At 33.6% G+C, this 25,650-nt stretch overlaps 1 protein-coding gene across 4 annotated transcripts in view; it reads right to left on the bottom strand.

The window, feature by feature from the left end:
• IRSp53 (Insulin receptor substrate 53 kDa) overlaps positions 1-25,650 on the bottom strand; it is a 507,262-nt gene that overhangs the window by 383,187 nt on the left and 98,425 nt on the right. Inside the window, exon 1 of one of the 4 annotated variants that reach the window (XM_074181875.1) lies at positions 8,146-8,364. The exons of the other annotated variants lie outside the window; for them this stretch is intronic. The gene's annotated coding sequence lies outside the window, so the exon portion shown is untranslated. Of the gene's footprint in view, positions 1-8,145; positions 8,365-25,650 lie in introns of those variants that run through there. 4 annotated transcript variants of the gene reach the window in all.

Here is a 25,650-nt window from a genome sequence, read left to right as displayed (position 1 = left end):
TCGAAAGGTTATTCCATTGTCATTAATTTTTGTGGTGATATATATTAATTTGGTATAGCTCTCGAAGTGAGAGTGTAATTGAAAAAACTAGTTTGGACTTTTATTTAGAACTATTCAAAATGAAGAATCTTACGGTAGATTATCTGCATGTAACATATATGCAGCGAACGCCAAGATAGCTCTCAGGGAGCAAAAATTGTTTCGACTTGAACTTATCGTTATATTATGACCAAAAACACACAAAACTTTAGTAAATTGTAGCCTTCATGTTATTCTGATGTATAAGCTGTATTTATAAAAAGTTTCATCTGAATCCGTTCAATCGTTTAGGCGTGAGAGAGCTACAAACATACATACATACATACATCCTCACCAACTTTCACATTTATATTAGTATAGATCTGTTGTTCGTCCACATGTCTCGTGTTTATATACATTTTTCATGTACAAGTTATCATAGTAGTAATTCTTGACTTAATAACTTATCTGAATGAACCTTTTTCCTGAAGTACGAAAAAGCACTCACTAGCAGCGCTAGTAGTTCGGTAGGGACAAACACTGCCTAATCCTCAGATAAACATATGGTAAAGTACGATCAAAAAAGAATGTTTTTATCAGAAGAAAATGTTCCTGGAGCAAAACTAAAATTTGCAACTGTAAAGGATAACAATGTTGTAACATTAAAACGTTGGCTTGCATGCCGTAATTCAAAAGTAACTGGAAAAAAAGTGAATTAATAGACAGGTTAGTATACATACCCTAGTAAAAGAGTAGCGGTAGATTCAAACTGTAATAAAAGAAATTTAAAATAATTATGAATTTCAGATTCATTTCCGAGTGAAATATGAATCAAATATAGACGGTAATGAAATAAATTTAATTGAATATAATAAATGAATATAATTTAATGAACGATTGAGGTTATATCTCATTCTAATCAATGGTAATCAACTATGAAAAATTTACCATTCATTTCATGTTTAGAGCATTCATATGAATATTTATTTATTTCTTGCACTATCAAATCCACTCTTCTCGAAGCATGTATCCATTTCCTACATCTAACCTCATTTATATGAGGTTTAATAAATGGTATAAAAACACATTTTCTTCCGGATATCGATTATCCGACGTACAATTCGCAAAACAGCAATGATTTGTTGGTATTATACTAGCACAAAATAATGTTTTATATCAGATTTATATTTTTAAATAATAAATTATTATTAGGTAACTAACACTGTTTTACAGTGAATAATTCATGTTTGTCCCTACTACTAGTGCTGCCTCTCATGACACGTTCGCTGTACTATTCTCAGGAAAAAGGCTCATTGAATATATATAATACCATTCAAAATTTCAACTGCTCCAACATTAACAAGCAAGTATGAACTTCCACTCATCGAAGTAGCATTTTCTCCATGTACCTAAATACAGAATTGAATGAAGAATTTCATAAACGAATTAGAAGAATCACAAAAAGATAAATACACGTGTAAAATAATTTTAATAATTTTGTTTTGGTATATCAATGTTATAAAGCTGCTTATTTATTTATCAACACTAATCACAGCGATATTGAATAACATTGTCATCATCACAACGTGTACCATAAATGATATACGGGACCATTCGCTTTGACTGTGAATATGGAAGTATTGAGTTGAAAAACAGAATAGTTGGTTTGAAGTTTCGAGAGCAAGATAGCACTGTGTGAAATGATGATCAGGATTCAATGAGGTCGACGAAGGCAATTTTTGCCTGGTCCTGATTGGCGAAGGTTCTACCAGTGGGAAAGTTATCCAAGTGCCTGAAAAGATGGTAGTAGAATGGCGAGAGGTCTGGAGAGTCTAGGAGGTGATGCTAAATTCTCCAAACTTTCGAACAGTGGTTTGTGAAACGTGTGGACAGATTTTGTCGTGGAGCAGAATCGTACCTCTGCTGTTGACCAGTGCCGGCGGCTGCTGACTCAATTTTCGGTACATTTCGTCGATTTTCTCACACTAGGACTGACTCCGCTTTGATGGTTTGGCCCGGTTGCAGAAAGTTAAAGCGAATCACACCAATCGCTGACCAACGTATAGTAACCGTGGTTTGTTTTGTTGGTGTGTTCATTAACACTCTCATTGCCGAATGCCGGAACACTCGAGAAAATAATATAGTAGTGAGCTGAAAAGAGGCGAAGAATTAAAATTTGAAAAAAACTGGGCAGCATCTATGTATAGAGTACAAAATTCTTCATCGACCAGTATATAACTACGACACAGTGAAACAGTGGAATGAATGTTAATTGATAAATTCAGCTACAAACACACATGATATTACAACGGACAAAACTTTTGAAACAACCTGATACCTTCGTTTCGACCTGCCCTAGGTGTCATCAGTGGTGTTGGGTTGAATAACTGATATATTGTGAAGAGTCCTTGAACCACATCTTGCATTAAACCATCGATTTCATATCAGATGTCCCTCAAGGGTAGAAGTGGTATAACCATCGGGACATAATAAAAATTCTAACATTTTCGCGTATTTTTTTGTTATGACCATAGTAAATGTCTCTTAATATTAGTGTGATACTATACTAATAGTATGTGATACTATTCTTATACATATATTGTTGTTGTATACTATGTTGTATACTATGTTGTATATTATTGAAGTATATTATGTTTATACAACACCGAAAATACGGATCAATTTCCCAAACAGAAACGCATTCTGGATGATGATGATTATTATGGTTCTATCCATTACTTTCGAATTTGAAATGGGACGTTATAGTCTCATATCAAAAAAAAAAGTTTTGTGAGGAGTGTATGGACAATAGTCACTGAAAAAAGTGGAAAAAGATAAATATGAGAATGATAAAAAAACCTGCTTTGTTATGTGGTTCAACATCGAGAAATAAGCCTCCGGACAGTGAGTAATTTTTATATAAATCTCGAATATTCTGAATATTTTATAGATATTTTCATTGATAGCTTTCGTGTTATAAGGATGAAAAACTTCTTCAGTACACTTACAGTCTTGAGCATATAATCTGAATTCTGAATATGAATTAGAACGGATTCAAAATTTCCTTCTTTGTAGAAAATAATTCTTCTTGTCGAATTTATTTCAAAATATAATAATCGCAAATTCTGATAACGTACAGAGAGTCTTTTATATTTTTTCAGGCTGTATATTTTTTTTACATTCGGATACTACATAGTTTTGGAATTTTAATGTTCAGAACTAAGAGAAAAATAATGTATTATGATCGTCAGATATTTCATTATGAAAACTTAAGAATATTGATGATTAATTTATTCAAATATTGACCTTTATTGATCCAGAGCAAACCTTATATTCAAGTCAACTTTACCACAGTTATTCAGTTGTTCTGTATCAAAAACGGATTCAAAATTTCCTTCTTTGTAGAAAATAATTCTTCTTGTCGAATTTATTTCAAAATATAATAATCGCAAATTCTGATAACATACAGAGAGTCTTTTATATTTTTTCAGGCTGTATATTTTTTTTACAATCGGATACTACATAGTTTTGGAAATTTAATGTTCAGAACTAAGAGAAAAATAATGTATTATGATCGTCGGATATTTCATTATGAAAACTTAAGAATATTGATGATTAATTTATTCAAATATTGACCTTTATTGACCCAGAGCAAACCTTATATTCAAGTCAACTTTACCACAGTTATTCAGTTGTTCTGTATCAAAAGTGAATATATGAAATATTTTTGAAATAAATTGTAAATCTTGCTCGAGAAATCGTAGTGTTTACTTAAAAATATTAATATCTACGATACCCTCATGTACTTATGTAATATTTGTATTCATTTGCATTACCTTTAACTCAAATAATGATACAAATCGTTCACCACTGATTTTCAAAGTGGAATTCTTCAAACGTAGTTCAAAGATCAATAACATCTATTGAAATGACCATTACAGGTTCTCAATGTGGCCAGTAGTTAGTGTCCGCCTGGTTTTGCAAAACATGGCTGATTAGAAACTGCTTCTATTGGAAAAGATATGAAATACCTGTTCTCTGTTTACACGTTTGTCATCGACTTCTCCAGTAGTTCAATGGTCTCAGTCACCTCGCAGTTCATCTACAATTCAATTAACAAGAAACAACCAGCGACACCTCTTATGCTTACTGTACCCACTGAGTGCATTTATATCAGTAAGACAGTAGCGTGATGAGAAAAGCAAGTTTTAATATCGTCAATGTAGGTCAAACTGCAATTATTTTTGAATAAGAATTTTCGAGATAGCTGGAATGAAAGTAAAATTGCATTAGTCGATGATGAAGACTTATGTTAAAGCTTTCAAACTTTTGAGGTTACAGTTTTGAAAAAGTGAAACCTTGCTTAATAATCTTATTACCGGAATAAGGGTAAGTACTGCTTTTCTCTTTTCAGGCATAATAAATTTCGAATAAATCACTAGGCATAGCTTGCAATTATCAATAGAGAAAATACCTAACTTTCTAGGTCAATGTTTTTTGAATAGGGAAGTTAAATCGATAAGGCGACTTGGTGAAAACTATTCGAGATATATTATTTGGTAATACAATCAATTTGGAATCCTGCTGTTTTATTAATCTTTGATTGGAGAGTTAGAAAACTTTGGAAATATTTTTGAGCATACATTTCTACGTCTATCAACAAAATACATGAAATGTTCACAACCGAAATTTCATTCATTGCAAAAGGAATTTAATGTAGGATTTGCTGCTAGCAGCAAAATCAGAGTACATAACATATTTTCCACACCTGAAGAAGCTATTGTATAACGAAACACTTGTTGAGTTTTTGTAAAACTATGTAGTGAAATTCTCACACTGAGATGATTCTTGAACGTTATCGATTTTCATCAAGAATCGGTCGATTCCGTCGAATATGAAGTATAGTTTCCAAAAGCAAAAATCAGGAAGCGACATTTTTGCGTATACCACCCGCCTTCGGAATGATTCGATCAATAAAAACGAAGTTTTCATTGTTGCGCTCAATTTTTCGAAGACATTTGACCATATAAAGCACAAAAATTCTGTAGTTGATCATATTTAATGAAGATTACGTGTTGGCTGGATTTTTCATTTCGTTATTGGCAATTACAACTTCCGTCATAACTGTCATTTCTATTAGTGAAAATAATCCATTCCTAGAAGTTTCATTCCTTTCAAAGTAACTGCTTGTCAAAATGTAGAACTCGACTACCACTCAATTTTCATAGAATATGGTGAATTTCACATTGAACCGCTAAAATTCCATGTGATGGGAAGGGTGGAATTAAAATAATTGCCACAAATTCATGGATACCATCAATGGCATGACATACATCAATGTATATGTATATCTTTATTTTTCATAACTGAATTCAATAAAAATGAAATTTTACCTGAATTTTCTGCAAGAAAGAATACACTCATCTTTTACAATTCAATGGGCATCAGTTTGAAAAATTCCCTAACTATGCAGTACCACTTTTCTTTAATATGCTTCCTCGATAAATAAAGGACTTGCCATGTGACAGAAGTTTCAAGGTCACAATAAAATAATATCTTCTTTCGATGAAGGAATCGTTCTTTTCGTCAAGTGATGATTACTCTTAACGATTTCAATCAGCAGTGATAATTCCCCATTACTGTATTTTTTTAATCAATACTGTGTAACGGATGTATAGTAGACAGATTCAAAAAATAATCGACTATTTTATTTTCCTTGAATATATCAAACATTCTGATGGAAATGTTGAAAAAAATACTGTGAATGCCACATCTCTTAATATTAATATAGAGATATAGCGCTTGGTAAATTTCAATTTTCCGTATGATAAACATGGAAAAGCTTGTTTTTCAGAGTTCAGAATTTTATAACTCTTTGATGATTCATCAAAAAAGCTGTAACTATATAAAAAACCAATTAATACAGTTCATTGCATGATTTTCATCATAAAGGGTTTTACAAAAACCGCGACAGGTGTTTCGCTATACAGTAGCTTTCTCAAGCATAAACTATAAACTATGAAACTACATAGTATTTACAAAAATACAGTGGAGATTAAAAATAACAGAACAAAAAAACAGGCAAAAAAACATCAATGGAATAAAACATTTACAACACACTTACAAGTAATCAGACAGTCTCTAAAATGAATATTTTAAATATTGTTAGTACTTTATTCCTACAGAAAAGTGGCCTACACGAGCCACGCGTCTTCAATTTGAATATTATTTTCAAAGCTCTTTTTCGGATAACGAATATACCCTGCATCAAGATCTGGCTGCCTGAGCCCCAGAAGGGAATTCCATACCGGAGATGACTCTCTATAAATGAATAGTATATACAGCTATTGCTGCTGAAAATCCAAGTTCACGAGATATGGCATTTATGGCAGAGCAACCAGAAGAATATGTTCACCTAGCCCTTATTAAATGTTATCAGATTTTTTCAGAAACATTTGGTGGTAGCATATTTCATTCACACCATTTCCTTATTTTTTCCAAATCTGAGGGAATAGACCGAGTCAAAGTACCAGGATCATTATTACGCCAAAGTACCGTGGTGTCATCCGCAAACAAGGTAGATGCCCCAGATAAATCAAGTGTTGCCATATCATTAATATATAGCAAGAATATAATTAGGCCTAGGACTGACCATTGTGGAACTCCGCGTACAATTTTCCCACTATCAGAGAATTGTTGCTGTTCCATGTTATTTTTTGACTTCTACCAGTGAGATAAGATCTGAAGCATTCTAAGGCTGTTCCCCGGAATCCATAATGGAAGAGTTTTTGCAGCAGAATTTTATGTTCCACGCAATCAAATGCCTGAAAAAGATCCAGAAATACTGCCTCCGTCACTTCATTTAGGATAGTGTAGACGTTTTCAAGGAAATTAAAGATGGCGTTACTCGTGTTTTTTCGAGTCGGAAGCCAAACTGTACGAGAGCTGAAATTTTATGTTTTTCCAAAAAAAAAAACACTAATCTACTTCTGACTAGTTTTTCAATGATTTTTGATAAAGTTTATAAAATTGAGATAAAAATGATATCGTTGGTTCATTTTGAGGTTATTTAACAATAATGATCAGTCAACTGATTAAGATTTATCTTCATTTTCAGATGGTTCTGTTTCTTAATCCGTATCAAATTATTTACTATTGCCCACATTTCATTTTGTTTATTTTCTGCTTCATTCAGTCTATCATTATGTCAGTGACTTTTGGCTAGTTTAATAGTTTGTTTGTAGGTATGACGAAAATTATTCAAGCATGACATGAAAAATATATTGTCACTGTGGAATTTTTTATTGGTATATAGGTATCTTAGATTTTTCGAAGAAATTTTCAAGTCCTTTAATAATCCAAGGTTTGAATTTTTTCCGTTATGATGAAGAAAAAATTAACTTTCACAAAACGATTCGGAATAGATGTCTGCATCAGGAAGAGGTATAACTGAGTAATATACTCAGTCAACAAACTTGAGGTCTTTGAGTTTTCTAAAGGTACACATAAACAAATGAAGCTTGTATAATTTTATGCGGGTGGGTGAATAGCATTTTCAACGTTGATTGATATGGTGGGTTCCTGAGTGAAATTCACTTGCATTTTCCGAAAAACTGAGAGAGTTGAGCAATTTTCTAAGGCAAGGAAACATTGCATACGGAATTGAAAGCTCTTTTGGCGTAGTGTCATTTGACCCCATTCCTGTTTCATAATGTTATGTGAAAGAAATCAGAGGCTTTGAGGTTTTTCAATGGTTCTCAGACCAAAACTTTCCTGTCTCAGAAGAAAAGTTGTAGTGTTTCAGAGATATTTGCAAAAATTTGTCTTGCGGTGAGTATGTTTTCGATGACAAACTCTGTATTTCCTCATCCCGACTGAAAAGTACATTTTGATGCTGAATAAAAAAAGAGAAAATATTCTGATGAAATATCGTGAAGGAACTAGGTATTTTCCAACCTATTTTCAAAAAAAATAATTTCATTTCCATTTCAGTAATTTAGGGGGTTGAAGGTATGACAACGATTCTCAGATCGAAACGTTCCAACACGATGAATTTTGCTGAAGGTTCTGTTTTGCTTCAATTTTGTATTTCAAAATATTTTAAAAAGTGAAAGATTCAGATCTTACTATAGTCACGAAGAGTATTCCTGTTCAAAAGCACAACACGCACATACTTATAGTTTCAATTCACCAATCCATATCCCAGAAGACACTTGCACTCTCCACGACGTCACTTTCAATCGAACGCACATACATTCAAAAAGTGAACCGCGACGTTTGACTTTCGTTTCGAGCCACGAGAGCAGAGACGCGCTGCGACTAGTTCGAAAGGAGACAAGAGGAGAAGTGAAACCACTTTCCTATAGAATCAACTCTCACTGCCGCAAAATCACGTTTTGTTCCCACCATGAACTGTTTATGAATTATACAGTGTAATCCATTGTATAATATGCCGGATAACATATATTTACATGCCGTCTTCTTCCGGGACGCACAATTGAATTGTTTGAAAATTGTAACGAAAATGTTTGGTATTCCTTGACCAGAAACATGCCTTCACTTATGAACTTTTAACCTTAGGACGTAATTCTGGAACTGGGACAATTTTTTTTTCGAAGAAACGAACGATTATTTGAAAGATGAAAATTGCTAACAAGACTGTATTTATTTTACTCTGGTCCACTCAGGTATAAAATTGAAATATCAGTTCCAGATTAACTTAATACATTGATAAAATCAAAAAAATATGATTTTGAAGTATGTACCACTCAAATATCTACTTGACAGTATGTGTTTGAATTCACATAAAACTGTCATTTCAATCGTATCAACTTCTCCGATTCGATACAAAAAAAATGTGGGAATCTTCCAAAGGAAGAAAGGCAGCAATCAATTCTAAGAATTAACTCTGGATAAATATGTTTAGATCATGCAAAAAAGTAACTTTCAGACACAAACTGGAAGAAAAAGCTCGAAACAGCTATTTCCATATAAATGTTGAATTACACGAAAGAAGAATACTGTCGAAACAAATACTTTTATTTGAACGCTGATTTATACGAAAAATACTTTTCTCTATTCCGTTTGTATTCCAAACATTCATATGGAATCGAATCAGATTCACAGGATTCCTACACAATATAATAAATGTATATAGGAATTAAAATTTCACTCACATGGAACACTGTCATCCTCACTAGTAGACACCCGGATGTTTCGCCCTAAGACACTTGCCTTATTGACCCTTCAGTACCAAATACGGATAACATAAGAAAAAACATTTAATTCGTTCATAAAATTACGGAATGAGTTCAATCCACTCATGTCATCGATGACAGTTCGTAAATAACATTCCTTCCTCCATTTCTCAAAAATTATTCTCTCCTAAAAATATACCATTTCAATTTATTCATATCAAGTTTCAGTAATATAATGACAATGTCTTCCCAAGAACATTTATATAGATTACGTGGTTGCTAATTGCTCACAGTAATATAAATTAGCCTAGTGCATTCCTCTTCAACTCCTAAGCTGGGGCCGCACTGCAGGAAGGTTGGTAGGATGGTGGATAGCTGCCTGGCAAACATCCTGCTATCTATAAACGTGAGTAACACAACGACGGTAGCCGTAGTGCCCCCCCCCCACTACCATCTAACCTCCAGAAAACATCCGAAGGTACGCCAGGCGTCTATCCAACCTAATCAGTCGTGTTTGATATTCCAGCCCGGTAGCCTAAGTATGGGGAAAGCGTGATGAGTTCTGTGTAGAAAAAAAGGGCAATTTGGGACCCAGCAGACCCATTAAGGAAAAGTTTGCACTTCTGGAAAAAGAAATCAGCTTCGAAGAACATTCGAATTTGTGTTTCTTCAAGACTTTACTTCCATATATGCGGGAATCAAGCTGAGGCCATAGGCTGAGTCCGTGGGAAAATTCAAGACCTTATCTTGAATGAATATGAAAAAAGAAATTTGTCTGTGGGAGCCCCTCAACGAGTATGATAGTCGTACCCAGTACTCATCATTGTCGAATTCTACTGATATTTCATGCTTATCGATGAAACAACAATCATTAGATTCGTATGTTGGAACATCTACAACTCAACAGCAAGATCCTTTTTTTCATAATATTTAACTCTTTTCTTCAAAGTTCATGTTCTAATGTTTAGTTTCAATAACTTTGTTTATTTATTGAAGAGAGGCATTTTTTCTCTTTCTTTCTATATCTATATCATATAATTGAAAAGAGGCATGATTGTTACTTTTCAGCTGTCAGTTAGATACTGGCTTCATTTCACTGCGTCCAGGATGCATTGCCCCTCCACCATCCACCCTCCAAGCGACCATCTAGCATCCTGCAGTGCGGCCCCGGGTCTAATGCTAGTTTAGGTTGTAGGTTTGGATGGTTTTAGATCAGAAATTCTGCTGTTCAACTCAGTAGGCTATGTTAATAGGTTAGGTTAATTTCCTATGATTATTTTCTTCAGTCCAATAAAATGATAAAAAACGTGAAGGCTACGCCACTAAAATACAGTATACAGCGATAAGAAGTCTCTCTAGAAACGCAATGAAACTGACAACGATAAAACTGACAGTTTTTATTTTAACACCAAGGTGTAATTATTCTTGGTTGATACGCAACTATTGGGAACTAGTTATGTATCATTCTCACAATTTCAATCACCGTTACTGTCCTTATTGAATTGAACTAATTGAATCATATAGTCAAATATGATTGTGAGTGAATATCAACATTCTGCATGAATACGTACGTCTGCAGAAATCCACAGGTATTATTATGATATTATGATTATGATAGTAACTGACCCTAACTCTTCCGGGAAATACAATGAACAGATGAAAGAGGTAATACAGGTGATACAATTTATTGAATATTGTAATGATATTTCGCTCTTATATCAATGCATTCAGCTGAGAATATTCCACGAAATAATCTTTACGAATAATTACTCGTGCTACGGACTCACGTTGTTTGCTACCATGGTATTGCTAAGTAATAAAGTTTTTGTTGAAAAATAAAAATCATTGGATAAAATTATGATGTTTTGTGGTTTTACCATCCACAATTCAATTCAATCAATTTATTAGCGCTTTATACAATAAGAAATATAGAAGGTTCGTCTATAAACGAATAGTTTCACGAATGGTTTTACTATCAACAATTCAATTCAATAATTCATTAGCGTTTTATGCAGTAAATACAATACTCATAAATATAGAACTACAATATACACACTACATACATTTTTACACGCATATATACACAGATATACATATACATATACACAAATGTATATTACTGAATGTAAAAATTTATCAAATTGTATATACAGGAGTATTGAAGAGAGTTTTCACACTATGTCTAAATTTTTTGATGAAAGTTTCTCTTATATTCCTCGGCAGCAAGTTATAGTAGAAAGTTCCTGCCCATTTTGGCGACAGCTCATAAGATATATTACGAAAACATTTTAGGTTATGTAACCATATTATGAATAAACAATTATAATTTCAATGAATGAGTTTCCATTAAAGTCAATTGAAAAAACAATGACAATCTCAAGTCTACATTTTTCCTCAACTCCGTTGGATAGATTAGTTCATAGGTTAGGTTAGTCTTTACTGATGAAATTTACAAAAATTGACAGACTCCAGTCTGTAGAAAGTATGAAAAAAAATGTGTCCTATTTCTACTTCTTCTCGCACGATGAACTACTGAGTTCTGCAAAATCACGTACATCGTAAACCACAGTGTTTGAATTACATTTTGTCCGTTCTAGACGTGTATTTGATTTTAGCAGAGATATCATTATTAAGGAATTTCTATTAGTTTTTTCATTGTCAGCAATTGAGAATTCACTGGATTGAGAAATTGTATGATTTGGTGGTTTAGGAACATTTATGTTAATATCACGTATTAAGATGATTCAATACGCAATAACTGAAAAACTTTTGAATCGAAAATTGGTTGGACGTGCTGAATGATGGCACTGCAATAGTTTCGCTCATCTGGAAACAACGAATACCTTTTTGTTTCTCTTTCTCAATCGTATATTTCAAAATATCTTCATGAATGAATTGATGAAAATGTCGATTCCAAGATTGATAATCGGTAATATAAAAATAGAAAAAAATTTATTGAATATTTTAATTTTCATCAATACAGAAAAATTCTTGACTTGAAGTGTGCAGGCGTATAAGAGAAATTTCATTCCTGTTCAATATGAAGAGCAAAACACATTAGCAATTGTACCACCTGAACGTGTTCTTCTTCTTACACGTCAAACGAAAAATTATCGACAAATTGATGCAGGAATTGACAACGCTTGTGCAAACATAATTTCAACGTTAATTTGGAATCAGAAAAGTACTGAAATCAGTACATGGCGTTTAAAATCAGTTCATTTGGAATCCGTTGATAATCTGTCGCCAGCAAACAAAAGACAGGCCCCAGAAGTCAAAAGTTACACACATCACCGAATATCGGTGAATATTGGAAAAATACTCAGCTTCATTTGTGAAAATTGAAGATACTGCGGTTTCCATTACCTTTGGAGCTCTTACAAGGGCAGATTCAACTAGCAGAGCCTCTGGACTATAATAATTGATATCTTGTTCACGAAAACAACTTATACACACACATCAACAAATGTCAGTGAGATTACATGTTTTGAAAGATACTTTGAAAAAATGAAAGATACTGCATTTTTATTGTTCTTGAAGCTCAAAGATATGCATCTTGAATAGATTCATCTAGCAAAGCTTGTGGAATATAGTTAATGGCATGTTCTTCCCAAAAATGAGTTATATAAATGACCAAAGTAGAAGACGATTTCAATATTTTTAGGTATTGCATGCATCCATATCTTTCTTATTTCTTCCATATTTTGTGAATTGAAAAATTGTGACAAACCTGTTCTCAGTGATGTAATTCACATCCAGTAACTAGTCAGGAAGGTGAGATATCAAATTATTGCTGTTTTTGTAGAATTTCACCAACTTTTTCACTCCAATTTCAATTATTTGGTTAAAGAATACTTTTATTTTCAAACTCAATTTGTTATCAATAACAAAGGGTTGAAACTATTCGATTTATCATAGAAACTAACCAGTGTCGCCATTTCTCTTGCTGACCCAAATTCAATTGAATCCAGAAAAAAGATCGAGAAGTGTGGCCAGTGATGGCAATTTATCAAAAACTGCTGTTAATAAAATAATAAAGAGACGTGGATACAATAATTTTAAATTTGAATATCAAGCCTTGCAAAAACCATATCGTAATAATCTTGATTATGTTAATTGTATCAATGGAACAAATGACAAATCCGACAATAGTGATTTCTCGCGGAAAGATTGATAACGCTCTGGAAGGTATTCAAGGAGACGAAATAAGCAAATATATAAGAATTTTGAGAATCGCAAAGCACATTTTACAAAATGGTGGGCGTTTTGAACACTCACTTCATTAATTTTCAATTAATTTCGAAATATCATTTAATTTATCTTTCAAATATAAAGAGTTTCGTTAAAATATTATAAATTATTTTATTTTTCACTCGAAATATGCAAATGATACTTGCTTCTTGCTTTGATCCTGATAAATTTCATTGAGTTTGAAATAAGTGAGTTTATTTCCTTATTGTCAATTTCACCAAAGGTAAATTTGATACAGATCTGATCCGAATGAATTTTGATAAGGGTCAGAATCACCTAAATAGCAACTCTGAATGACAATGAATAATATATCTTTGAATAGGCATGAAACGTTTTTTCGAAAAGTTTCATGAAATATGCAGGTCCTTATTGAAAAAAGTCAGGTTGAGGGTACCCCAGAGAGTACAGAACGTTGGATTCGAAATCTGATAACGTTAAATTGAGGAAAATATATCTCATGAAATATGACTCTAATATTTTTTTTTATGTTATTTTCAAATTTGAAATATCGTGACGAAATTTACTTTTCTTATGTCATCTCAATAACCGACCCTGGTATTCCCAATTTTTTTCAACCACTTGATAGTGCTTCCATGAATGCAACTTTCTCTCCATTTGGCCGACCTTCTAACTCATATGGTTCACATTTTTCCAATATAATTCCATCAAAGAAGTGGCCACTCTGTATAGAAATTGACTTGTTTCAGGATTTTTCATTAGCGTTCATGATTACGTAGGAAATGAACTCACCCGTTACTTTGGGACCTCACTGTATATATTTTATGTAACTCAGTAAACAGTTAGAAAAATGTAATGAACACTCATTTTTTGATATTTAAAAAAAATAATTCATAAAACTCATAGTTTTCATTAATTAAACAGTTTTATCTCATCAAAATTGAATAAATATTCAAATCACTATGATTTCAATTATTAGATAATAAATAATTTGCAACTTAAGATCTGAAAAAAATTAAACGAAAAGACTTGATGGTTCAATCATGTTCCTATATTTTATGTAATTTTATGTTGGAATAAAATTATCAAATGCAATCTGCATAACAATTGAAACGTAATGTCATTAGTTGAGCTACGATAATTTAAATGGAACTATTATTCACATCAGAAATGAGGCTTTAAAGTATCAAGTATTACAAAACACCTATCGCAAAGACTATCCCAAAGATTGAAGTGACTTCAACCTACGGTTAACATTTTCCACCAAAGAATTTTAAACTGGGAAAGTTCAGGCGAAGTTTTCTCGAGTACAGTTTGTAGCACTTAAAAAGTTCCGAATAAGATTGAATAAGGGCGTAGCATAGAATTTGTTGAATATACACACATCGGAAAAGTCTAGGGATATTTTTGTAACATACTAAATATCATAAAAATAAATGCATGAGATCGTTTAATTTCGATTAAATTGGTACACTCGACTACCCTATGGGTTGAACAAAGCCTGCAAAAATGGTAACTAATCTTTTATCAAGTTTTTTACAAACTGTAGGTTTTCGGCTAAAATTAATTATCTGAAAGTGTCGAGTTTGTACATTCTATGCAGTTCTTGCTCAGCAATTAAACTGGAAATATTGTGCTTTAACATGGAATGCCATCACTTACCATTGGCTGAGATGAATAGAGCTGTAAGGCTTCTTCAAGGTGGCATGCGACAAAATGATGTAGCTCTTCGTTTGGGGGTCTCCCAAAGTGTTATCAGTCGATTGTGACGGCGTTTCCGTGAAACTGGCAGTCCAGCTGAACAACATCCAGGGCGAGGACGCGCTACATCTGCGGTTCAAGACCGATTTTTGGTCTTAACCGCAAGGAGACAACCGACAATCACAGCACCTGAGTTGGTTAACGTGTTGCAGCAGACGCACCAGGTAACCATTGGTCGTGATACTGTCAGAAATCGACTTCATGAAGCAGATCTCCACAACAGAAGGCCACTAAGATGTCCACCTTCGTCGAGAGGCAATCGCAGTAGAAGATTAGAGTGGTGTCAAGAACATCAAAACTGGGATGCAAATGATTAGGCCACAATTTTGTTTACAGACGAATCCAGATTTGGATTTCATCCAGATTCTCGTCGAGTAAGACTGTGGAGACGACCTGGAAATAATGAACGTTTGAGACACGTCCAGGAAGTCCACACATACAGAGGTGGTACAGTAATGCTATGGGGCGGAATCATGATCGGCGGCAGAACCGATCTCGTTTTTCCAAATCGCTCCCTCAGAGCTCGACAGTACCTCGACACCATTCTTCTACCTATCGTCCGTCCGTTAGCTGCTAATGTTGGTGAAAACTTCCACCTAATGCACGATAATGCTCGTCCACATGTCGCGCGTCTAGTGACTGACAGGAGTTGATGTATTGCCATGGCCAGCACAATCACCGGACCTGAATCCCATCGAGCATGTGTGGGACATGCTTCAACGAAGAATTATTCCGCATATGGGGAACATTCACACATTTCAATTGAGAGAGCTTTTAATCGCTGAATGGGCAAATGTACCTCAACAAGACATTGACAATCTCATTTTGTCGATGCACGATAGATGTAGGGCCGTAATGAACCAGCGTGGAGGCCATACTTTGTACTGATTCCAATTTGTTTTTGTATCATGATATTTTTTCGGAGTGCCAAAGAAGAGCCATATTTTTTTTTAGTTTTGCTTATATGCGCACTCAGTATTTTTGACCATTTAATTAATTTTGTTGTAAGTTACATTCGTTTAATAATCACCCGTCAACTTTTTTTTTCTAAAGCGATCTAAAAAAAAATTATTGCCATTTTTAAAAATATCCCTAGACTTTTCTGATGTGTGTAATTTTTGTGACTCCGCGATGTCGATCAACAAAAACATTTGATATACTTGATTGACACAGAACCTCAGCTGATTTTGAAGGGCCTGGATAAAAAGCACAATGAAAAATCTAATTGATACAGTTTATTGTGTAATTTCCACTATAAAGGGTTTGACAAAAACCGGGATATGTGTTTCGCTATACAGTAGCTTTCTTAAGCATAAACTTAAGCATAGCAACACTCAAAAGTTGAAACTTGTGCGAGCTATTTCTAGCTTGAAAACCATATCAGTTAATTATTATTCAACAAGTCTCTCAATACACTCAAATGTTTTTAAATTCAATTCATTCGTGAGAGATGAACAGAACTTGATTTACAAAAACAGTTTCATTTCAAGACACAACAAATTTTTGAGAGAAATCTAACTCCCCACTGATTGGTGACATTGGGAATGTAGATTGCACTTGATTTAAAATATCTTGGAACGCAAAAAAAGGATAAAAAGCACCCATAATCTAAAACAGCAGGCAATGTGCAACCTAGCCTTTGGAGTAATTCGTAATTAGAAACGCCTTTCTTTAATTTTCAAATCAGTTCGGCCTTCAATTCAAAATAATATTAACGAACTGAAATAAATCATAAACATTGATTGTCATGAAAACTCGAGACAAGTGTAAGCATAGAGTTAGATAAAAAATGTTATCAGACTCAGGAAATGGTCATGGCATGTTATTTCTAACTTCATTACTAATTGTTCATGGTGAGGTCCAAAACTGCGATTTTACTTCCTAGATCGAGACTATTATATAAAAACATAGGTAACTAGAGATACGGAAATTCATAAAAATTAATCATTTACCTTCAAATGAGCTTTCACAATCAAGTCGGTTCATAAAAAATATTTCGATATGGAAAATGCTAGAAGACGTGCAATTTGAATTAGTCTGATACTATTCAATTTTTGAAAATTTATGTTGTGACATATTGAAACAAAGTCAGTTGGTAAAACGGAAACAAAATCATGTCAGTTGTTTTCATAAATTGAATTGTGTACAGTGCATTTCTTTAATATCCCCCCCTTTTATTTTTCGAACAGGTCAACGTGTAGAATTGAAATTTGAGATAATGAAATAAATGCATGAATACTTCATTTTGAAGTAAAATTGGCAGATGAAACTTTCAAGAAGGCGACTGGGCGCCATCTCGGAAAAAATAATTAAATGGAAAGAGGGGTCTTGTGACACATCATTTTGAAGCTCCTGACGGATACTTCACAACCCTATAATATGAAGTCAATATCTTCACCTACTACAAAATGGAGGAACATTTAATAATTTCCTGAAGACAAACACATTAATATCAATATATCTAGAAATATATCTTTTTATCTCCAATATGGCAATTCCAACAATTCGATAATGTTTTTTAAGTTATTTTTTGTTAATTAAAACGACAAAAAATGTCAGTACGACAATGAACATCATTGTTCAGTTAGAATATTCTCATTTAAATCTCGGTTTTACTAGTAGAAAGGTACCACGTCAACAATCTCTAAAATAATCTTCTACCCCATTGAAAGAAAAAATGTAGGTAAGCTTAACTTTCACGAGACCGAACGGATTTCCAATAAACGATTTCCGAATCGTCCTATCTGTAGAAAATATTTGAGGGAACTTGTATGTGTACATAACAAAAAGCCACCAGGTCATCTGTACATTCCGGAGGAACAGCAAGTGCAAATAATTGGTGAGATGGTAGTAACTCCTGAACTATACTACTTATTTCGTCGCGAATATTTGTGAGGTGTATCCTCCTACTGTGTGGAGAGTTATGAAGAGAAATAGGTACCATCCATATAACATAAAATGGTACACCAATTAACTGAAGATGACCTTGATCAAAGAACAGAATTCTGCGAAATCATCACAGAAACCATTGCAGAGCATCCTACCTATCTCCACAACATTTGTTTTTCAAGCGGTAATGTTCACAGATAAAATTACCGTTTTTGAAGTGACACCAACCCTCACGTTTTCCAAGAAACTCATACCTAATATCCAGAAAAAATTAACGTTTGGGCAGGAATATTGGGAATATTGTAGGACCTCTATTTATTGATCAAAATTTGTATTTGGATATGCTGAAACTACTGTTGACCCTCTCATCACTGAAATCTCCGAAGCGAATCCTAATGAATTCGATATGGATATTGTATTCCAAGATGGAACACCACTACATTACTCCAGACAAGTGAGAAACTATTTGGATACTACTTTTCCCGGTCGTTGGATTGGCCGTCTAGGTCCTACAGAATAACCGGCCCGTTCGCCAGATTTGACTCTTTTATGGGGCTATTTGAAGCAAAAGGTGTACGAAACTGAACCTGCTTCAATATTTGATATACGGCAGATAATAATAAATATTTGTTGAGATATTGACGTTACTATGTTCGAAAATGTTTGGCGTGAAATATCGGATAGGCTGTTCATATGTCAAGAAGTTCAAGGCAACCATTTCGAGAATCTTCTGAACTGACCTCAAGCTTATTACCTCATATTAAGTTGTTAAATGTTAATGTATTCAGGCAATTATTAAAAGTTCTGCCATTTTGTAGTAGTTGAAGATATTAACATTATGTTCAACGGTTGTGAAATATTTGTCAGGAACTTCAAAAATTTGTGTTATAATACCAATCTTTTCATTTATTTTTTCCCCAGATGGCGCCCTGTGCCATCTTATAACTTTCATCTGTCACTTTCACTTCAAATTAAAGTATTCATGCATTAATTTCATTATCCCAAATTTCAATTTTTTGAGTTGACCCGTTCAAAAAATAAAAGGGGGGGGGGAATTGAAGAACAGCACTGTATAATAGATGCACTCAAAACAACTCTCAAAATTCAACAATTGAATAACTGAAAACTCAAAAAACCCAAAACAATAAACATAACCTATTTTTTACATTCAGACATTAGGAACAACTGTGTTCGAGTAGCGATATCATCTATAGAAATTCTTCCCTATAGTCAAAAACGGATAATATTAATGGTTAGGTTGGGATATTTTCCTGTAGATTTCAATGTATTTATTCACGAGCTACGTTGGCGGGTCCTTCCTTTTTTTGATGATTAAGTAAAATGAATTACAGTACGCACTTTATCCGCTTGAAATGGCACTGCAGAAAAAAATTCGTGAAGGAGTTTTCATGAGAATCATGACAAATGTTTACTTTTACTAAAAAAGTATGTCATGGAGAAAAATTGTGCTCGGAGACCTGAATATCATTTGTGTTCATCTTTCGAGAGCATTAGTCTGTAACATATTATAAGATTTGCAGCTTGGAAATACGTAACGTGACTTGAGAAGTTATGAGGCCATATGTTTTGATCGTAGATTGGAATGATTGACTCAGATTCCGAAAAAACATTTGTCAATGTACTTTATGGAGTACTATTTTACTCTGGTTTCTCTTCAGTGCGAGTACTATTTTGACAAAGATCCCTGAATAGGAAATATATGTATAGAATATACAGGTTGTCAATTTGAAAACATCCCACCGTTAATATCCTCCTTCCAGTAAAAAATATGAGGTATCGAAAGAACAGGTCAATTTTATTGTCAAGGGGACTCTTTCAAGGACTATTTGTAGCCCTCGTGGTTCAACCCCTTAGGAGGGGTAGATGCTACCCTTAGAATTTTGGGAAGGCTGGTCAAATGGCACATCATTTTGATTGGCTTATTATTTTTTCACAAGCATTTTCCGAAAAATAGCGTTCTAAACTAACAGAAGTAATTATTAGTACGCCTATACTGAGATACATGGTTTGACCAGAACTGGAAATAATATTAGATGGTACTGTTTCATAAAGTAGTCTAATAGTAAAACGTAAATGGTAATATAGTTGTGTTCAGTTAATGCAGAATTTCTAATCCTCAACGCAGAAAGTTTACAGATAACCGTCCTTATGTGCTACTTCTGTCTGTTTGAAATCTGTTTTCACGTTAACCAGCTGTCGCACTCCTACGGACGACAACCCTCAAAAGTCTAAACTTGTGCGAGCTAAGGATTAACGAGGTCTCAACTATTAACGTGTGATTCCTAGCACGGGTTGGACGATAGCAAGTGAAAATCGATCGTTCAGACCACCGACTAACACGGCAGTCAATTCGAGTGAGTGAACAAAGCATCCAATTTCAGTTTTCAGGCAAAAAATTGGTTCGCAAATTTGAACGATGTGATAGTATTGTGCATACAGTTGTTTCTGTTGGCCTGTTAAGTGATTACTGTATTAAGTGTATAAAAGTGTAAAAATGCTTTACATTCTTCAAGACAGAATTGGAAGTGGAGAAGTTGGAAAGTGCGCAAGAAGGGCGGCATGCCTTTTAAACCCCAGAGTACTAAATGAAGCAGCTCATATTGAAGTTTTGAGAACATTTGCGGCAGAGCCCACGAGCTCCTCACGATCAGTATCAGAACAGACGGGAATGTCACGCGAAACTCTAAAAATACCATTGAAAATGCATACATTTCATTCTTATGAAGAGCTCCACGAGGATGATTATGGTAAAAGAATACCTAGAGTTTTGTGAAATCATGTCTCATCAAGTCAATACAATCCCTAATCATCTGTTAAACATATGTTTCAGTGATGAGGGTTCATTTTTTCTGAATGGCAATGTTAATAGACTCTGAATTGTCGCTATTGGAGTTATAAAAACTTACGTATTTTTCGGGAAAGGCATACGCAACACCCACAAAAAGTTAATGTTTGGGCTGATATTCTTGGCCATTTTTTCTGGAAAAAAACTTGACTGGCCATCTGTACCTTGAAATGCTCGAAGAGACTATCTGCGAGCTAGAAAATCAAATGAATGCAGTAAGTGATGAACTTTTGTAGGATTTGTTACATTTCAGTAGCACGGTGATTTACACCATTATTTTTTTCAATTTATCATCCGAAGAAAATTGTGGATACTAACAATCTAAACGTCGTGAAGTAACTTGATTTGAAATCTATTAATTTTATACTTTTAATTTTCATTTCTTTATAATTTTTTTTTTTTATTTTTTCAGCTCGTGTTATTAGTTCAATTTTTTTGTTTATTTTTTTCGTTGTTTGGTTGGTGATCACAATTGCTACTGGGCTTGTGAATATTGTCAGTTGTTATTACATTGTCAAAAGAATGTTAGTAAATACATAATCAGCATAAACATTACAATCGTCTGTCCTCCATCGCTTTATCCATAAATTGTATTGTGAATTTCTGAAAACAGTCATGAAAAGTCAGTCAAGCTTTTCTAAAAGTAAATGCTGACATTATTATTTCAGACTGGAAAAAATCAAGGAAATTTCACTTTGATGAATATTTTTTTGTAGAAATTTGTTTTGTAGTTTATAATTTTTTACCTTGAAAACAATGTGAACAATATTTTCACTGTTCACTCATTATAATCATCGTCGTTTCGTTCATTTCTTATTAATATCACTAGATCTGAAAATAAAAATTCAGATGGCGAACTTTATTCGCATGTATAGAAAAGTTAAACGTCCACCTTGATTACTAAGTAGATACAAAAATGGAGGTATTGTACTCAATCAATTTCACGTTTGAGTAATAAGATGAATACTGTACGTGTACGAGGTCTGTTCAAAAATAAGATGAATGTCTAAATTTCACGGGCTACGTATAATTGATCAGCATTTTTTTATGTTGGTACACTCTTCTCAAACATATTTTCACAATTTCAGCTCTTTAGCATGTTTGATTTGTTGGTGAGAGGCATTAAAGTTACAAGTGTTTTTCGTGATGGTGATTTTCTGCTATTGGAAGAATTTGCATCAATTTTTGTGTGAAAAATGGAATTTAGTACTCAAAAACATTGAAAAATCTCGACAGTGGCATACGGTGATTTACTCTGAGTTAGAAAAAATGTTTTGCAAGTGGTACAAGCTTTTCACAGAAAATCGACGCTTCAGCACTTCAAAAATCGATGAAAATGCGGAGAAAGTGATGAAAATCGTATAGAGAATCGTCGATTCACTAGCACAAAAGTTGATGAGCATGATATCGGTTGGGTCTTGCCATGCAATTGTTTCGAAAATTATGGGCATGAAGCATGTGGCAGCGAAGTTCCTTCCAAAATTACTGAATTTGACCAAAAAACTATCGCATGAGCATCGCTCAGATATAGTTGATTGACGTCATCGGCAATCAAGATTCACTTAATAGGGTAATAACTGGTTAAGATTCATGGTTATATTGTTAAATCATCGAAACCAAAGTCCAATGGAAAACTTCACGAGACCCAAACCAAAGTGCATCAGAAAATCTTGCCGGATGGTCGTACGGTCGATAAGGAGAATTATCTTCATGTTATGAGCCGCTTGCGAGAAGCAATACAATCCTGTATTGTGGAAACAATTGTTCGTAATTTTTAGGCCAAAGCCAACACCGTAATCATGCCTCAGCCACGGTATTCATCAGGTTTGTCCCCCTACGACTTTTTCTCGCCCCTAGATTGAAGAAACTCAAGAAAGGACGGCATTTTGCGTTGATTATATCCGTAAAGGACTACTTTGAAGATGCCAAAGTGGAAACTGATGAATAAATAAAGATATTATGAGAAAATGCGAAATTGAAAATTAATCATATTAACGTTATTTTAATTTCGTTTTGTCCTATCCTTATCGGTTACTGCATATATATACTGAGAAATTTTGGCTCCTAGTGAATTTTTTGTGATAAGGATCCAATGAGAATGAATAGGTCACCTATCTTACTGAGAAGGTACGACGAAGTATCTCTAGAATGATCTGATCTGAACCTGAGGAACTGAGAAGTGAACCCAATAATCACACCTCTTCTGTTGCACAGCCAAAGAATGGTTATATGGAAGTTTTTTTTATCGAATAATTGATGAAATCAGTAGTCAAGTTTAAAGTACATACCTCCATTCCCAATAATGCATTATAGAAACGTCTTTCAGTGTATCCTCGTGCGAACAGTTGAGCAGGGTCTTGTTTTCTACATAATACTTTACTAGTTGACCTTCGACATATTCGTGATATTCGAAAAAACATATGAGGCTTAACAATCGATTGTTTCCCATTTAAAATAACTCACGCGAATTGAGATAATCGATGCTGCGGATAGGTTTCCTCTGTGGTCTCTGCACAATAAGAAATTGTGAGAACCGAAGAATATAACACACATTATGGTGAGGTGTGGTTCTTATTTTATGGTGAAAATAGAGAATACTATATTTTTTCTGTCTTGGATTAAGTGGTTTTAAAGAGTATGTATAAATTTTATTTTCTTAATTGATGTTTTTGCACTAAATACATAAATTTGTTGAACATCTTAAAATCGGAGTATCGGCTTCTTACTGTCGTTCGGGTGGAAAACCTTTCATAATCTAAAAAATAAACACAGCAGAATCAATAGAGAATCTGTTGAAGAGTTATGAAGGGCAAACTGAAACGTTCACACCGATAAGTTACAAACTATGATGATATTGATTGAGTAATCAACTCTCAATTGAAATTATTCTTTATATTTGATTATTTCCAGCAATTTGAAACCTCCAAACAAGCGGAACACTACCGACAAACGGTCAGCTTCCCCAAAAACCGTTGAAGCGGAGAGAGGGAAGAGGGGATAGGTGAAATCACTCAAATGACCTATAAATAGTCAGATTTCGGAATGTTCCATGAACATTTCATAACATGTCATAAACCAAAGTCTTATACTAATAACTGTTTCTGTTTAAAAAAAATATTTTTTTTGTTAACCGGTTGTCACACCCCTACGAACGACAACCCTCAGATGTCGAAACTTGTGCGAGCTAAGGATTAACGAGGTCTTACCTTTTAACGTGTGATTCCTAACTACTACTGGTAATAACTTTTTCATTACTTAATAAGCAATACTTTGTACTACAACCTGACAGTATACTTGTAATGTCATTATTTCTTTTCAGGAGATGCATAAAGATATTCGCGAGATTTTTCTGAAGTTCAAGAAATGATTGCACTATTATAATTTTTCTTGATTCAACGAGTAATCCATGAAATATAATTGATACCTTGAAGATGAACATGAATTCATTGGCCAACCCATTAATGGATATCTTTACTCACCACTCATTTATAAATAAGATAATATAAATATTTGTGAAGTGCAAAATATCCTCTTTCGTAATACATGGTTCTCACAGCAATTTGAATGTCGTGGTTATCATCCGCATTTATTAACAATTTTGATATGGAGTTGATTACAATGATTAAAAATCATTCAAGAAACAAATCTCACAGAGTGTTGTCGAAAATAACATTTTATTACCGCTCTGTTGCTGAGAAATTCTCAGGCAAATTGAAGAAGGAAGAAGATGAAAAAGATGCTTCAATCATGATAATCATGAGCCCATAATAAATCGTTCTATTCTATCGTTCTGTATCTGCTAACTTCCCACAAATGGTGGGAAGTTAGCAGATACAGCATAGGTACGTGAAAACTCAATCGAAAATGTTTTAAGTTATTCAATTCTAAACTTAAATGCGCAATCAAATGACAGGTTCGATAACTATTTGGGAAAATAAAAAAAATTGCAGGAATGTTTTTTTAACACTTTTCTGGGAATTATGCGAAGTGATGATTTTCAATAATCATCGAATTTGTAAAATCAAACATTTGGCTAGCTGACTATATCTGATATAGACCGAATTAAATACTTGATGGTTACTTCAAATAGAAAAAATTCCAGAATACAACTTTATTTAATCAAGTTTCAATTGTCATTTATTAAAGTGTTTTTTGAGTTCTCCATTTTTTTTATAATTGTAATATTGAAAATGTTATTTCTCTTAATATTAACCTCTTCTTAATAAACAAGTTTTCATAAATTTCACTGTTATTGTTCAGTTGAAAAGACATCTGATTTCACATTACATTATCACTGTGTTACAAAAATTATGGCTCGATATTTTCACATATGCTGCGATTTATTGTTATCGTTGCATTCTCGAATTCTTGAATTTCTTCTCTTTTTCATTTCAGAAATCAATTTCATATTCTTCAGAATATTGTGATCGATCAGAATGTCAATTAGTAATTAGTTCAATTAGTAACGTGTATGAAGCAGAGTGGAATTTATTAATTGAATACTGTGTTATCCTGTGAAACTTTTCGTTTAATTGAAAACGGTGAGATAAATAATTAACAATGATTGATTCAGACGGTTCGATGAGTTACTCGTTGTTGAGCAATAATTCAGTCAGATAAATGCAATAAAATAATGATTCAATCGGATAGCTTTTTTGAAAACGAATGAGTTATCGTTTGAAAATATGTTCTAGAAAAATTTGTTCCGAA

Source organism: Leptinotarsa decemlineata, unplaced genomic scaffold (genome assembly GCF_025532065.1).
Source record: "Leptinotarsa decemlineata unplaced genomic scaffold, Ldec_3_MD MMD2_tig00026317_RagTag_RagTag, whole genome shotgun sequence".
Classification (NCBI taxonomy): Eukaryota; Metazoa; Arthropoda; class Insecta; order Coleoptera; family Chrysomelidae; genus Leptinotarsa; species Leptinotarsa decemlineata.
The sequence above is the reverse complement of the archived record's forward strand: the minus strand, read 5'-3'. Positions and strand labels throughout refer to the sequence as shown.